This window comes from Globicephala melas, chromosome 2 (assembly GCF_963455315.2).
Source record: "Globicephala melas chromosome 2, mGloMel1.2, whole genome shotgun sequence".
Classification (NCBI taxonomy): Eukaryota; Metazoa; Chordata; class Mammalia; order Artiodactyla; family Delphinidae; genus Globicephala; species Globicephala melas.
In genome coordinates this window covers 156,752,563-156,766,613 of record NC_083315.2, presented here as the reverse complement: position 1 = coordinate 156,766,613, position 14,051 = coordinate 156,752,563, and positions in this window count along the sequence as shown.

Here is a 14,051-nt window from a genome sequence, read left to right as displayed (position 1 = left end):
GATACCATAGACTGGGTGGCTTATAAACAACAGATGTTTATTTCTCACACTTCTGGAGGCTGGAAGTCCGAGATCAGGATGCCAGCACAGTTGGATAAGGGCCCTCTTCGGGTCTTAGACTTCTCACTGTATCCTTCCATGGTAGAAGGGTAGAACTAGCTCTCTGGGGCCTCTTTTAAAAGGGCACTAATGAGGACTCCATCCTCAGGACTTAATCACCTCCCAAAGGCTCCGTATTCTAAATTTATCTTCTTGGGCATTAATTTTCAACACATGCATTTTGGGGGGACACTAACATTCAGATCATAGTAAGGAGAAATCTTAGTATATCATAAATATGAAATATTGATATTTGTTACAATTATTTTATTCATTCTGTCACATTTTAAAGATACTCCCTTCCATATTTACCCTGCTTGCTGTTTTATTTGAAATTGGTATTGCATATTGTATTTCATCAAATATTTTCTCAGCATCCATCAATTAATGTTATAGACTTTCTCATTTAATCTGTTACAATTATACCAATCTTTTTTTCCTGAGATAAACCCACCTATTCCAGTTATGACTGCTGAACAGCAAACAATGCCAAACATAGTGGCAAAAAAACAACACGCATGTTATTATACTCACCAATTCTGTAGGCTGAAAGTCTGGGCAGGACTTGGTTGGGCAATTCCTGTGCTCCTTGTGGTATCAGCTGAGCTGTACTCAGCTGGCAGATAGGCTAGTCAGGAGGTTCCAAAAATGTTTCACTCCAAGTCTAGGGCGACGACAGTAAGGCTGAACTGAATTGGGGCTATTAATTGTGTACCCACATGTGTTCTCTCCATCACGATAGCTTCAGAGTTTTTGGGATTTCTTACATAGCAACTGGCTTCCCGCAGAGAAAATATCCCAAGAGAAGTAGGAGCTTCTTGCCTTTTTATGACTTAGCCCTGAAAGTAATACAGCTTTACTTTTGCCATATACAGTTTTTATCAAAACAGTCACAAGCTCCTCCCACCTCTCTACACTTTAATTCCAGGAAGGAGACACAAAGCCCAACTCCTCATTGGAAGAAGTATCAAAGAACATGCAGACATTTAAAAAACTTCCATACTACCTAATCGTGATATAATTTTACTCTACTATTAGAGTCATTCTGCTTATACTTCATAAAACATTTTTGCATCAATGTTCCTTTGTAAGAATAGCACTTGAGCTGCTAGTCCTGTGGCATTATGACCATAAAAGCTGCATAAGGACCCAGGAAGAGGTCAAAATGATCCAAGGTCATAAGGCCCTGGCTTCCATGGCAGTTGTCTCACCTCCTAACAGGATCAGTTGCCTCCTTTCCTCCAGGAGCAAATATTGTGTTTTGACATGGCTTCATCACCTCCACCTTCGTAGAAGTTGCAGCGGCTCTAGCACTTAGATCTGACCTGGCCACATTCACAGAAGCTCTAAGAACCCCAGTAACTGCCAGAAAAACCACAAGTATGGAGGACTTAAAGGCTCAATAGAGAGGATTTTAACTAACGAGAGATAGGAGCTGGGAAAGACTGGGAAGGCATAAGAGCTGCCCTTCCTCCCCATGAAGGACTGCTCCCAGACACAGTAGCTTCAGTCAGCCAGTCTAAGAACATCCAGTGCAATCCAGCAAACAGCAGTATTGTTTTTGGATTGTACAGAGGCGGGGCAAGCCTAGTAGCACGCCACCTTGAATTTGCTTTATCTCTTTCCCACTTCTCCCTCTATCCTTTGTTTCCCTGGTATTATATTCTCAATAGAGCACGAGCACATAAGCTTTGGCTTAGGCTCTTACTTCTAGAGTATTCCAACTGAGACACAGAATTATACTACTATTTATTATAAAAGTATGTGAGTAGTTTTACATTTTTTATTTCCTCTGGAACAGTTTGCATAAAATAGAAATAGCTTATCTACAATTTAACTTTTTTGAGGGAGTGCAAAAATTGGTCTTCTTGGGTTTTAAACTTCTTATTGATTCAATGGTTTGCAATTTATATTTTTCTAAAAAATTGTCCTGAGCATTTCTATAAGCAACTAGTTACCTGTTAAGTACATTCTTTTTGATAAACTTCTGGGGAAAAAATAACTAATATTTCTCTACACTTCATCATGAGTGAGTTTATCAGGTAAGACAAGTCCACTAGCCACTGTGGGTTTTGGTCCAGTCATCTGTAAGGTGAGAAATTTGGACAAGAATATTATTCTTTTCCTCCTGGCTCCAAAATCATTAATGCTGTATGATGTTGGTTCCACCTTATGAGAGAAGCAACACTAGAGATCTGGATATTTTATGCCACAATTTAACCATCTCTGAGAGCTGAAGAAGATAATTCATTTGTCAAATGCTTAATGTTCTCAAAAGAAAAGACAGAATTGAAGCAGATTGTCAGCTAGAGAAGACAGTGCACTTCTAAGGGACATATATCAGAATCTTCACCACCAGATTCTAGCATCATTCTTGATGTGGCAACACTCCCCTTTTAGAATCACTGCCATCGGGGGATATTAGGACCATCGGAAGTCTCTTTGGAGATGTGATTTTACAAGGAAAAGTATTTGGAAACCATAATTTATTAATGATAATAATGAGGAAGGAGAGGAGGAATAGGTGGAAGGGAAGAAGGAACTGTTATTAGTAAGAAGTATCTACTATTAAGGTTGGACGATAGTATTAACTTATTTAATTCAAAAATAACCCCCAAGATATAGATACTACATGAGATTATCTTTTTAGGATCCCTTCAAGTTTTTAAATTCTAACAATACACATTTCAAGAAGTAGAAGAATAAAAGCAAGTTTCCACCACCAAACTTGAAACAAATTATCAGATGTATATATATTCTTTATCAATATTAAAAGAAGGAAACAGTGTTAATCATATGTTAAAACTTTCAACCAAATACAGTGCAGACTGTATTTAGGGAAAAGGCTTAAAAAAAATCATCAAGAATGGAGAGAAAAAGATCAGAAATGAAAGTCATCGGAAAGATTGTTAAAAATAAAGGTGTAAATCTATGTAATTTAAATGCAAACAAAAAAAGTATAATTTTAAAATTATAATACTAATATCAAGGTAGATTGAAAATAAAATCATTTAAAGGACACAAAGAAAGAACATTCCACTGTAAAAAGTTTGATGCAGAAAAAAAAAATCTGTATAAACCTTTATTTACAGCATGAAAGAAAACAGAAAGAAGCACAACTAAACTGTTAAAAATACAAAGGGAAATTGACAAAACCATAACAGAGAGGACCTAGCCTAATTACCAAGTCTTTTTATATTGTTTTAGAAAACAAGTACATTGATGATATGAGTAATATAGCCTCAAACCAAGGCCATCAAACTGCCGAAAACTAAAGATAAAGAGCAAATTTAAAAGCAGTCAGTTAAAAAGACATATTATATAGGAAATGTAAAGGGCCAGGTATGAAGTTTGAAGTATAAAGTAGTACAATATTGACTCTAAATTGACTTTAATAATTTTAGAATGTGTATTGTTAGCAGGGTTTCTCAGCTTTGACAGACTTGACATTTTGAGTGGGATACTTCTTTGTTTTGGAGGTCTTTCCAAAGCATTGTTGGCTTCTTGGCATTATCCCTGGCCTCTACCAACTACATGCCAATAGCAGCCCCCCCCCCCCCCGCTAATTTACAACAACCAGAAATGTCTTCAGACATTGACAAATGTCCCCTGTGGGGGCAAAATCATCCCTGATTGAAAAGCTCTGCCCTAGAGCCATCATTAATAAAATAATAGGTGGTGTAGAACCCCATAGACAAATAATATGGGCTACTAAAAAATGCCAAACAACTCCAACAAAGTCTGGAAAGAAGCAACAGTTGGTCAAAGCATAAAAGAAAAAATTGAGAACAAATAGCAAAATACTATATTTAAATTAAATTATCAGTAATTACATTACATATAAGTAAAATAACATGTCAATTAAAAGTCATAAATTGTTACAATTATATATTGGTAAAAATCAAGATCCAGCTGTATGCTCTCTACATGAAAAGCACTTTAAATATAAAAAGCCAAATAATTTGAAAATAAAAGAATGGAAAAAGATACCCCATGAAAACAGCAAGCATAAGAAAGCTGGAGTGGCTATGTTAATATTAAACAAAGTAGACTTCAAGGTACAGAATAATGGATGAAGAACATTTAAAATGATAAAAGGAATAACAAATGATAATAACCCAAAATATGTATGCACTGAAAAAGACAGAACTCTATGATGCCAGAGCTCATAGACCTAATAACACAAAATTCATCAACTGTAAACTCTATAATTACCATTTCTACCTTAATCAGTACCGTACCCTCTCACACTGCTTTGCACACAGCAAATGGCCATCAATATGTCATTACATTTTAATGTATCAGAATTGATTTAACATTCTCCTTCAGATTTAAGTTTTTCCAATTTTAAATGGGTTTGCTCTGAATGACTCCAGAGTTCATGGGATATATTTCCTCAAACCTTTGTCCTTGATAAATAGGCCATTTTCATGATCTTTTATAAATATGTTATTTTGGTCATGGAGTCTGTACTGCTTACTTTGGTGCATATCTTTTGAAGGAAAGAAGCCACAAAGTTCTTAATTTTTTTGGATTGCTCAGCTGCACTCTATTTTTTTCCTTATGCTCCTTAAACATAACGGGCAGGACAGAAATATTCCTAAGAACATTACTTATAAGCTAACAAAATAGAATCCTATTTTCTTTTAATATATTAAATAGAAAGGCATTCAGAAAGCTGGAGAGAGCCTTTCATGCCCCACATATATAAGTAAAAATATAAATGTATGAATAAAAAAACAGGAGAGAGCTAGATGTAAAACTGTTTTCTCTATGTTACCATGACATCCCAGTAATGGTAAGAGTATATGATGGCACTCAGTAAAGCATTAGAGAAAGGGCACTGGTCTTGGCATAAGAAAATTCAGATTTCTGTTAGTTTGCAAACTGGGGAGTTCCCCAGGTGAAATTCAAAACTGGCCCCCCATACACAGAGGGCAAGGAGAAACTGAAGAAAGTGGCAGACCACTCCAGATTGGTAGGTGGCAGGTTTAATAATCAAAGGAACTTACATACGAGGCTTGTCATAGGTTGCCCCAAGAGGAGTAGATCTCCATACACACTCACCAGAATCTTAAAAGTTTATAGAGGCCTTAACAGGGTTTAGTCACATATCCAATCCAGATGGTCTCAACAATACAGTGCTCTCTCAAGGATGCATCCTTGAAAGTATCTCCCACTGTGGGAACACTGGGCAGAGCGCACATTCCGAGGACAGGGGAGGGGGTGTGGAGCCTTTGACTGCCTGGGTCTACTTCTCAGGTCAACTGGCAGTCATGTCCTCTCCATGACCCACTCCAACAGCTTCAGCCCACCTCTGCCATTATTAGCTTTGGATTTTGAGAAATTCCCTAAATATCACTAATTTTACATTTCCTATTTTAAAAATTGACAGGATAACTTATTTCTGAGGTCTATTGTTAGGACCAAAAATGAGTTTCTGGGTATAAATATACTTTGTGAATTTTTATCAAATTATAAAATATCTTTAGGGGCTTCCCTGGTGGCGCAGTGGTTGAGAGTCCGCCTGCCGATGCAGGGGACACGGGTTCGTGCCCCGGTCCGGGAAATCCCACATGCCATGGAGCGGCTGGGCCTGTGAGCCATGGCCGCTGAGCCTGCGTGTCCGGAGCCTGTGCTCCCAACGGGAGAGGCCACAACAGTGAGAGGCCCGTGTACTGCAAAAAAAAAAAAAAATCTTTATGGGATTTATTTTATTTTGATTTAAAAATCAGAAGGGCATTAGAGTCTGTATAATTTAGGATTACTCTTATGTACACATAACAGGAAACTCAACTAACAAAGGCTTTAAAAAAAAATGGGTTTTCTTGTCCTCATATACCACCTGCCCCTGAGCAGGCAGTTGCTGGTGTTGTTTCAGGAGCTCTGTGATGTCCTGTAGGGCTAAGACGATTCCTCTATACTCCTTTATCCTCCACAGGCTTGCTCTCAGCCTTGTGCTTGTAAGGGAAGGCTGAAAAATTGCTGCCTCAGCTCCAAAAAGTCACATCACTGTTCAGGGAGAAAGGGGAAAATGGTGATGCCAGCCATCTCTAGCCCTTCTATCAGGAAAGTAAAAGCCTTCCTCGTAACCCAGTGGTCCCCAACCTTTTTGGCACCAGGGACCAGTTTTGTGGAAGACAATTCTTCCACAGACTGGGGGACCGGGGGCGGGGGGTTCAGGCAGTAACGCCAGCGATGGGGGAGCAGGAGATGAAGTGTAACTCACTCACCTGCCACTCACCTCCTGCTGTGTGTCCCGGTTCCTAACAGGCTGCAGCCTGGTACCAGTCCATGGCCTGGGGATTGGGGACCCCTGTCGTAACCCCTTTAGCCGATAATGAATTAGGTCTCACTTATCACAACAGTGTCACACATCCATCTCTAGAAGCATCCCCTGGGAAAGTGGGAAAGCTCAAGCGTCATCTAGTGACTGCACGTGGGCCCATTTCCAGCTCATTCAAAACTGAGATTCTGTTAGCAAAGATGAAGGGGGCGTGGCTACTGGAGAGCAACCGTGTCTGCACAGATCTTCAAGATGAGAAAACGTCTCTCTCTTCAGGCCCTTACCCATTCTTAAACCAAACATCCCCATCCATTAAAAAATGTTTGTTTGTTTGTTTTTTAACTTGGATAAATTTTGAGCTTCAGTTCAGACAACTCTTTCCAGCTCACCTCTTTATATCATCAGGATTACTTGAAAAACCTGGATGTTATTTAGAATCTTTACATTTTCAGTCAGTTGGTCTTCAAGTACCAAATGGATTCCGTACGTTTCGGCATGAATACACCCATTGGATCTTTTTACGGTAGATATTCTAATGTAATATCTAGGTAAGAAGTAGAATAAAATTCAAAACCTAAAAACGATACAACCATACATAGTAATGTCATCTTGAAACGTTTCTGAAAAATTCTTTCTCATAATAATACTAAGGCAAACTTTATTAAAATTAGAAACATGGAAAGCTTTACACTGCGCCCCAGGAGGACTTGAGGCCACCCCTACATCCAGCCACTGCCACCCCACTTCCATATCTTCATATGGCCCAGACTGACCAGTGTCTTTTATTATTTACTCTATCCTGGGTATTGAGCTAAAATATGCTATCGGTTTACCTCTCACAACCTCAAGAACATGGAAAAATACACAATACTTATTTCAGGCAGAAGGAAACATTTTAAAAAATGAAGGCTTATAGAAAATTCAATTAAAGTTCAAGCAACTTTAATCAATAGAAGTTATAAAGCCAAGAAGAATTCTTACCCATGTCTTCCTGAATCCAAGTGGTATTTCCTTGCTACATGCATTCATAGGAGGGAGGTATATAAGATATATAGTTCCATATTCCATGATTTTTACATTCATATTTTCTTAAATACCTCAAGAAGGTTTCCATTTACAAAAATGCCATTGTATCTAAAGTTGATTGCATGAAAAGAGGTTAAAATGTCTTTGAAGTCCAAAAAACTTAAATTGTAAAGGCAATACTTGTGACTATTAACACTTACTTACCAAGACTGATATTTTTATCTATAGAATTCATTATTGCACAAACCAGGATAATAAGAACCTTGAAGAATATTTGACATTACTAGAGATTTTATGAAACCTTAAGAAATATTCTCAAACCTCAATAGCTATGCTTATATTGTGAGAATTGTGTTTTGTAAGTGAGTTTCAGTGAATATTTTATCCAGGAAGGCTAGTCAATAGCCAGATTTCTAAAAGCCAGTATGAAATCCCAAAGATTGAATACCTCCAGAACAGCTACGACTTCATTTTGCAGTCCTTTTTTGCTCATAGTCTAAAAGCTCTGAACAATAACAATACGTTTTCAAATGTGACAAGTACAGTAAAATCCATTAAAAAAAAAAAGCAGAAGTAAGCAAAACTGATTTCAGACGTAACTCAAAGGTGACTTGCATAGCTAGTGAAAGGTAAAAAATAAACATTTAATACAAAAATCCAAGACAAGATATACTGCAACTAGCTTGTATGGGAGACTGCCCAATTTAGCCAGCTTGGCCTTGCCATATCTCTAACTGGCCAAGTCTGGAATTTTCCACTCCTGCATACCTTCCTCCGTTTACCCCACTCTCTGACTGTGGTAGGACAGATGCAGAGGGTAGAGCAGAGTGGAGTGGATGAGGTTCATCTATGAGACATTTATACGCTAAGGGAGACTCTAAAGTGGGAGCCAGTGGAGGAAAGAAGCAATCTGAAAATGGAAGTAATTAAAAAATAATGCTGTTTTCACTGAAAACCATTCAGAGAAATAAAATGGTGTAAAAGCTTCCACTTTTTAACTAAGGTGAAGTTTGCAAATAGAGAACTACTAAAATATTTACATCTTTAAGTGCGTGTGGACAGATTTTTTCCTTTTGCCTCTGTCCCCAGAGAAGGAGAGAATATTCTGGAAGCACACTAATACAGATGATTTCAATTTCCAGAGGCCACCCTGAAGGTAACACCAGAGGAGGAATGGGGTGGAATAATATGGTCAAAAGTCATCCCTCTTCTGCCCAAACTGTGTAAAAAAGAGACTTGTTATGGCCCTTGAAACAGAAAGATTTCTTTGCTACTGTTTATCACATCAGTGTAATCAGAAAGTAATATCTCATAAATAAAGCCAATTTGCCATGCTTTGGCACTAAAAAATTACTTGGTCCTGTACACCTCAAATTAAATAGAAAATACATACTGCTTCTTAGAATGAGCTTAAGATGATCTGACTGTTCAGCAGGCCTTTTAACCAATATATTTATTAGCAGTTGCTTTAAGTAGAATTACTAATAAATATCTTTTTTTTAGCAATATAGCGTGTGTTAATTGTATTTGTCTATATCTTACTTTTACATTTATATCCTTAAAAGAAGATATTCATTCTCTTCTAAATAAGAGGAGCAATCAGCCCAGAATTCTGCCTCACTTCTCTAGAAAACTGATTCTGTGTCCATGAGTGAGAGCCTGAACAATACTGTGTGAGGAGTGACAGGTCCAAAGAATCAAATTTGATCCGTGTGGGATTGTCAGAGCCATCCTCAACCTGACCCTCTTTAAAAGTGAATCTTTCCTTCAAAGCTGCCGATAGACAAGTACAAAAATATCAAGCTTTGCCATGCTTCTGCCTCATGTGACATATTCAGAAAAGATAGCACAGAAGTCACTGTATTTCCTAACATTGTGTTGTAGGTACTGCTAGGATGTCATCTACTGATGTCACATTTCAAAGGAAAGTCATCAGCAGCGAAGCATGACTCTACATTCTGCCTCATAAATGACCCCCTTGTTTCTCCTATTTGCCAGACATTCTCTAATGACCTTTCTACCTAATGATCTTCCAACAAGTAACAGTATACCAAAAATTTTCAAAGATAAAGTTTCTGATCATGACCAATTTTCTTTGCTCTTGAATGGACATCCTCAGACGCCATGGTTGCAATCAGGTATCAGGTAGGCCTTGCTGATATTTATCATGCAAATAGCATTTGGTCATCTTTCTCTTGCAGTTTTTATACTCATCTTAAATTCTCTATATGAAAACTCCTTTACTTTCCAGTAATCTCTTTGTATCTGCCTTTTGTTCTCCTGCAGAAGTACTCCTTTGAGAGATTGCTTTGGCAGAAGTCTCTGTTGGATTATTTTGAGTACCAGTAATCTCATCTCTACCATTTGCATGTGGACAGCCTCAGGTGTCCAAATACAAGTTCATCCAGTGTTAAGAAAACTATGAATTGTTTAGAGCACACCATTCTTGGTTATCTGATTGTAGCTTTTCATTGCCTTTGAGCTGTTTTACAACTCTATAAATTGTAGACAAGGAGTAACAATGCAGAATAATCTTGTCTATAGAAATGCAAATAAATTCCCTCTGGGGGAAGTTAAATTGAAGTCCCTTTTCCACTTGTGGAAAGAAGACAAGCAGTTTTCTTCTGTTTGTAAATTTATTTCACCATTGCTTTATTTCATATAAATTTGTACATCTTTGACTGTTTTGAACATCTGTCTGATTCCCTCATTAAAAGAGTTAAATAAAATCTTTAACTTGTGTTCATTTTATACCTGTATGCGACTCAAGATTTTACCTTAAAAAAAATTCTCAAACACTAGGATTCACAGTCCAACCAACACTGTGCATCTTTAAGCCATAGACTACAAAGAGACGAAGGGGAATACACTTATCTAAAATTTATTACACTTGGTCTGTGTGTATGAAAATGACTGAAAACCTTTCTACATTTTTATATATAATTTATAAAGTGCTCAGAAGTGCCAATAATTCAAGATGCTGTCAATTAAAGAAGATAAAATTTAAAAGTTTGAAACATTAAAACAATGAACTATTTAATTCTGTCTACCATTTTCTTTTCTTCCTTTTTATATTCTTTGACCTACAAGACTTTTTTTTTTTTAATTATGAAGGATAAAAAAAAGGGCCAAAGGTTCTTTTGATGGTATTTAGAAAGAAGGGCTAGATAGAGGAATTTCACTGAGTCTATAGCTTTTCAAGAAAGTATTGCATTTGGCTCTTCTAATTCCTTACTGGGTGAGCTGAATGTGATGAACATGGGTTCTATCTTGGGATCCTGGGCACATGGAAGGCAGAATGACAGAGGTCTGTGCCTCCAGCTTCAGACTGTGAGTTCAGATTCTGGCTGCATGATTTACTAAATGTGTCAGTGTTGTCAAGTCATGTAACTCCTCTGAGTATCAGGTAGCTCATGTATAAAAGTATAATATTAATAATAATAATGATATCGCTTTACAGATTTATCTGAGGTTTAAGTGAGAAAATACCTATGAAGCACCAAGAATAAGGCCTGTCATGTGGTAGCCACTCAATAAACACTATTCTTATTATTATTTGTTTGATGTGCTACCAAAGAGTCACTTTAATTTGTTCCTAAGCACCAACATTGCCAACTAGATTCAAGAACTGCCTAATGTAAAGAATGTCCCGATCAGGTACTTGCAAAAACAGAAGGAAGATGTTTTACAAATATAAAATCAAGAAGTAAAGCATCTATGACAAAAAATACTAAATTACTTAAAATACTCTCATAAACTGAATGTCAGGTGGACATGTAAACTGATCATTATGGTACACTTCTGTAGCAACTACTCTTATAATTAAAGACATCTCACCTAAACAGTAGACTTGGCTTGTGTTAATTCAGGAAATCAATCGAAATATAACTTCCTCTTCCTAAACTTCTTTTTATTCAAAAATAATATGTACCCTGCACTGGGTTTAATCTTCGTTGCACTTAAATAGAAAAAAATCTCTCTCTCTTTCTCTCTCTCTCTCTCCATATACACACACACATATATATATTTATATATCTACCATTGCAAGCAGAACATCTGCCTCTTAGATCATTAAAAACTTCAAGGAATACCTTAGTTTTGCAGATAGGACACAAGATCTCATTAACTGCATTATTTGGGGTCAGTAATGAATTCACTCTATTTTAGTAGCCTCAGTGGTAATAAGAATTCTAAGATGGTCAATTCCTTTTATACAACCATGTAGTAAAGATAAATGAGACAAAAGTATGAAAAAACAAAACCCACAATCAATTTGGAAGATAGTGTGCTATATAAATCCAAGTAGGCACTACTCTGAAGAATACAAATTTAAGCACCTCGGATGCAATAACTAGATTGTTGATACAAAGAAAACTCCTTTTCCACCTGTTTCTTCTTCCTCTGCACTTTCCAGGTGTTGCTGTATAATTTTTCTCATAACCAGGCAATTACATCCAGTGAATTGTGTGGTTAGTCAGCTAACCATCTGCTTTCCAAGAGCAGTCACATGCTGCGTTCACAATTTTCTTGATTCAAACCATAAAGAGGATTTAGAAATCTCACGTGCAATATTTGAGGCATTCTTTATTCTGGAATAATGAACTATTAGAACAGAAAGATTCGACCAGCTTTCCTTGGCTTGCCTGTAATGTCCTTAGGGCATTGGAGACCAAGGTTTGGGAAGCAAGGAAAGGAGCAATAATGATCACTTAATAATATGTAAATATAAATAAATATATACGACTATTTTAATGTTTTTCTTGATTGCACTTCCTCCCAACACCCCAAACTAGGAACAAGCTGTAAATGTATGCCTCCAGACACCCAGACAAAAGCAGCAGTCTTAATTAGCCAAATTAAAACAGTAAGACACATCTGATTATCCCTTTTTAGTCTAAACCAGCTTCTAAAATGACAACTGATGTGAAAATAATTAAAACAAGACAGACTGGCAAAAGAGGAGAAATAATGTATTTAGATTTTGAAGAGAAGTAATTAGTTTTGGCAGGTTATTTATTTATGTAAATTGAAAAATTAGCTCTACTAGTCAGAGGCGATACATTCAAGTGTCTACATTTCTGGTCCAACATGGGAGAAGAAAAGTTATAATGAAAAGCAACGAGATGAATTTCAAGCAAGGAAAGACTCTTTAAATTGTTACTTTTTTTTCAAGGGAAGACAGATTCTCAAAGAAAATAGAATTCATAAAATCTTTCTCAATAGTTCAGTACAACTATGGAGGAAAAACAATCTTACTAATTTCTAAGATTGCTTTTCCTCAATACAGATATAGTTTTTTTTTATTTAAACAGCTGTCTTTGCTTTTGTCATTCTGTGTTACATTCATAAGTTATTCTTCCTTCAAATTGTCGTTTTTATATAGCTCTACTTCTTCATTTCAGCTGCTTCATTTCCAGTGAAAATCTAGACCAGTCCTCACTTCATCCTGAACTTGTTATATGCCATGCGTATGCTTTTCTTGCTTGGGTTCACTCACACACATAATTTCAACCATCACAGATGAATTGATGACTCCTAAATCCATGAGTCAAGCACAGTCATCCATACTTAAATACATATACACTTACACTGTACTTAAATATACCGCTCTTCTTGTGTGCTTCAATGTATCCATCATTTCTTCAGAAACTATGCAGTGCTCTGATAGAAGAATGAACAGGATACACTGGAGACACAAAGAAGAGAATGAATGGGAAATTCTACCTCTTTTAGAGTACAGGTGGGGAGGACCCATGATTGAAGAAAAAGTTTCTTCAAAAACAGTTTATCTTCTTTCCCTCCATGCTCTAATAACAGCAGCTACCTTAATAAAAGAGAAGCTGTTTCAGATAAATGAAAATAAAGTACACTTGCCAGCCTCAATTAACTGCACTAGTGAGATGAGGCCACACACATATACACACATTCCCATACACACATATAGGTAACTAAGGAGAAACTAGTACAGTTGACCACTGACAAACATGGGGCTTAGGGGCTCCGACCCTCTGCGTGGTGGAAAATTCAAGTATAGCTTTGTAGTCAGCCCTCCACATCTGCAGCTCTGCATCCATGGATTCAAGCAACCAGGATTGTATATTATGACTGCACTTTTTTTTTTTTAATCCACATACAAGTGGACCACTATAGTTCAAACCTGTGTTGTTCAGCAGTCAACTTTAATTAAAACGAACCCACTCCTTTCCTAACCAAGACTGTAATTAATTATTGATGCATGATTTCCCATCTTTATATCTAATATATACACATAAGTTTTAATATAAATGATGTTATTGAGAATGCTTGGCATTCTATTATTTATGTGTGCAAACTGGCATATCCATTTATGGTCTCAGCATAATTCAATAAATGTATTGGTTTCAAAATTTCCTTAAACAGTACTTTCAGAAATCTCACATCTATGGTTTTCTTCTGTGCAATGGGGCGAGCTTGAAGAAAATGAACTAAAGGAATAAGAAAGAGCTGTGATCTGATACTTATAGAGAAACAATGTATTTACCACAGGGTCTCCTCTTTCTCTTCACACAGGACAGCTATATTTTCCAGGCTTCTTGGAGTTAGACTGATACCATAGTTCTGAAATTTCATTAATGGGAATATGAGCAAGAAAGGAAGTTAA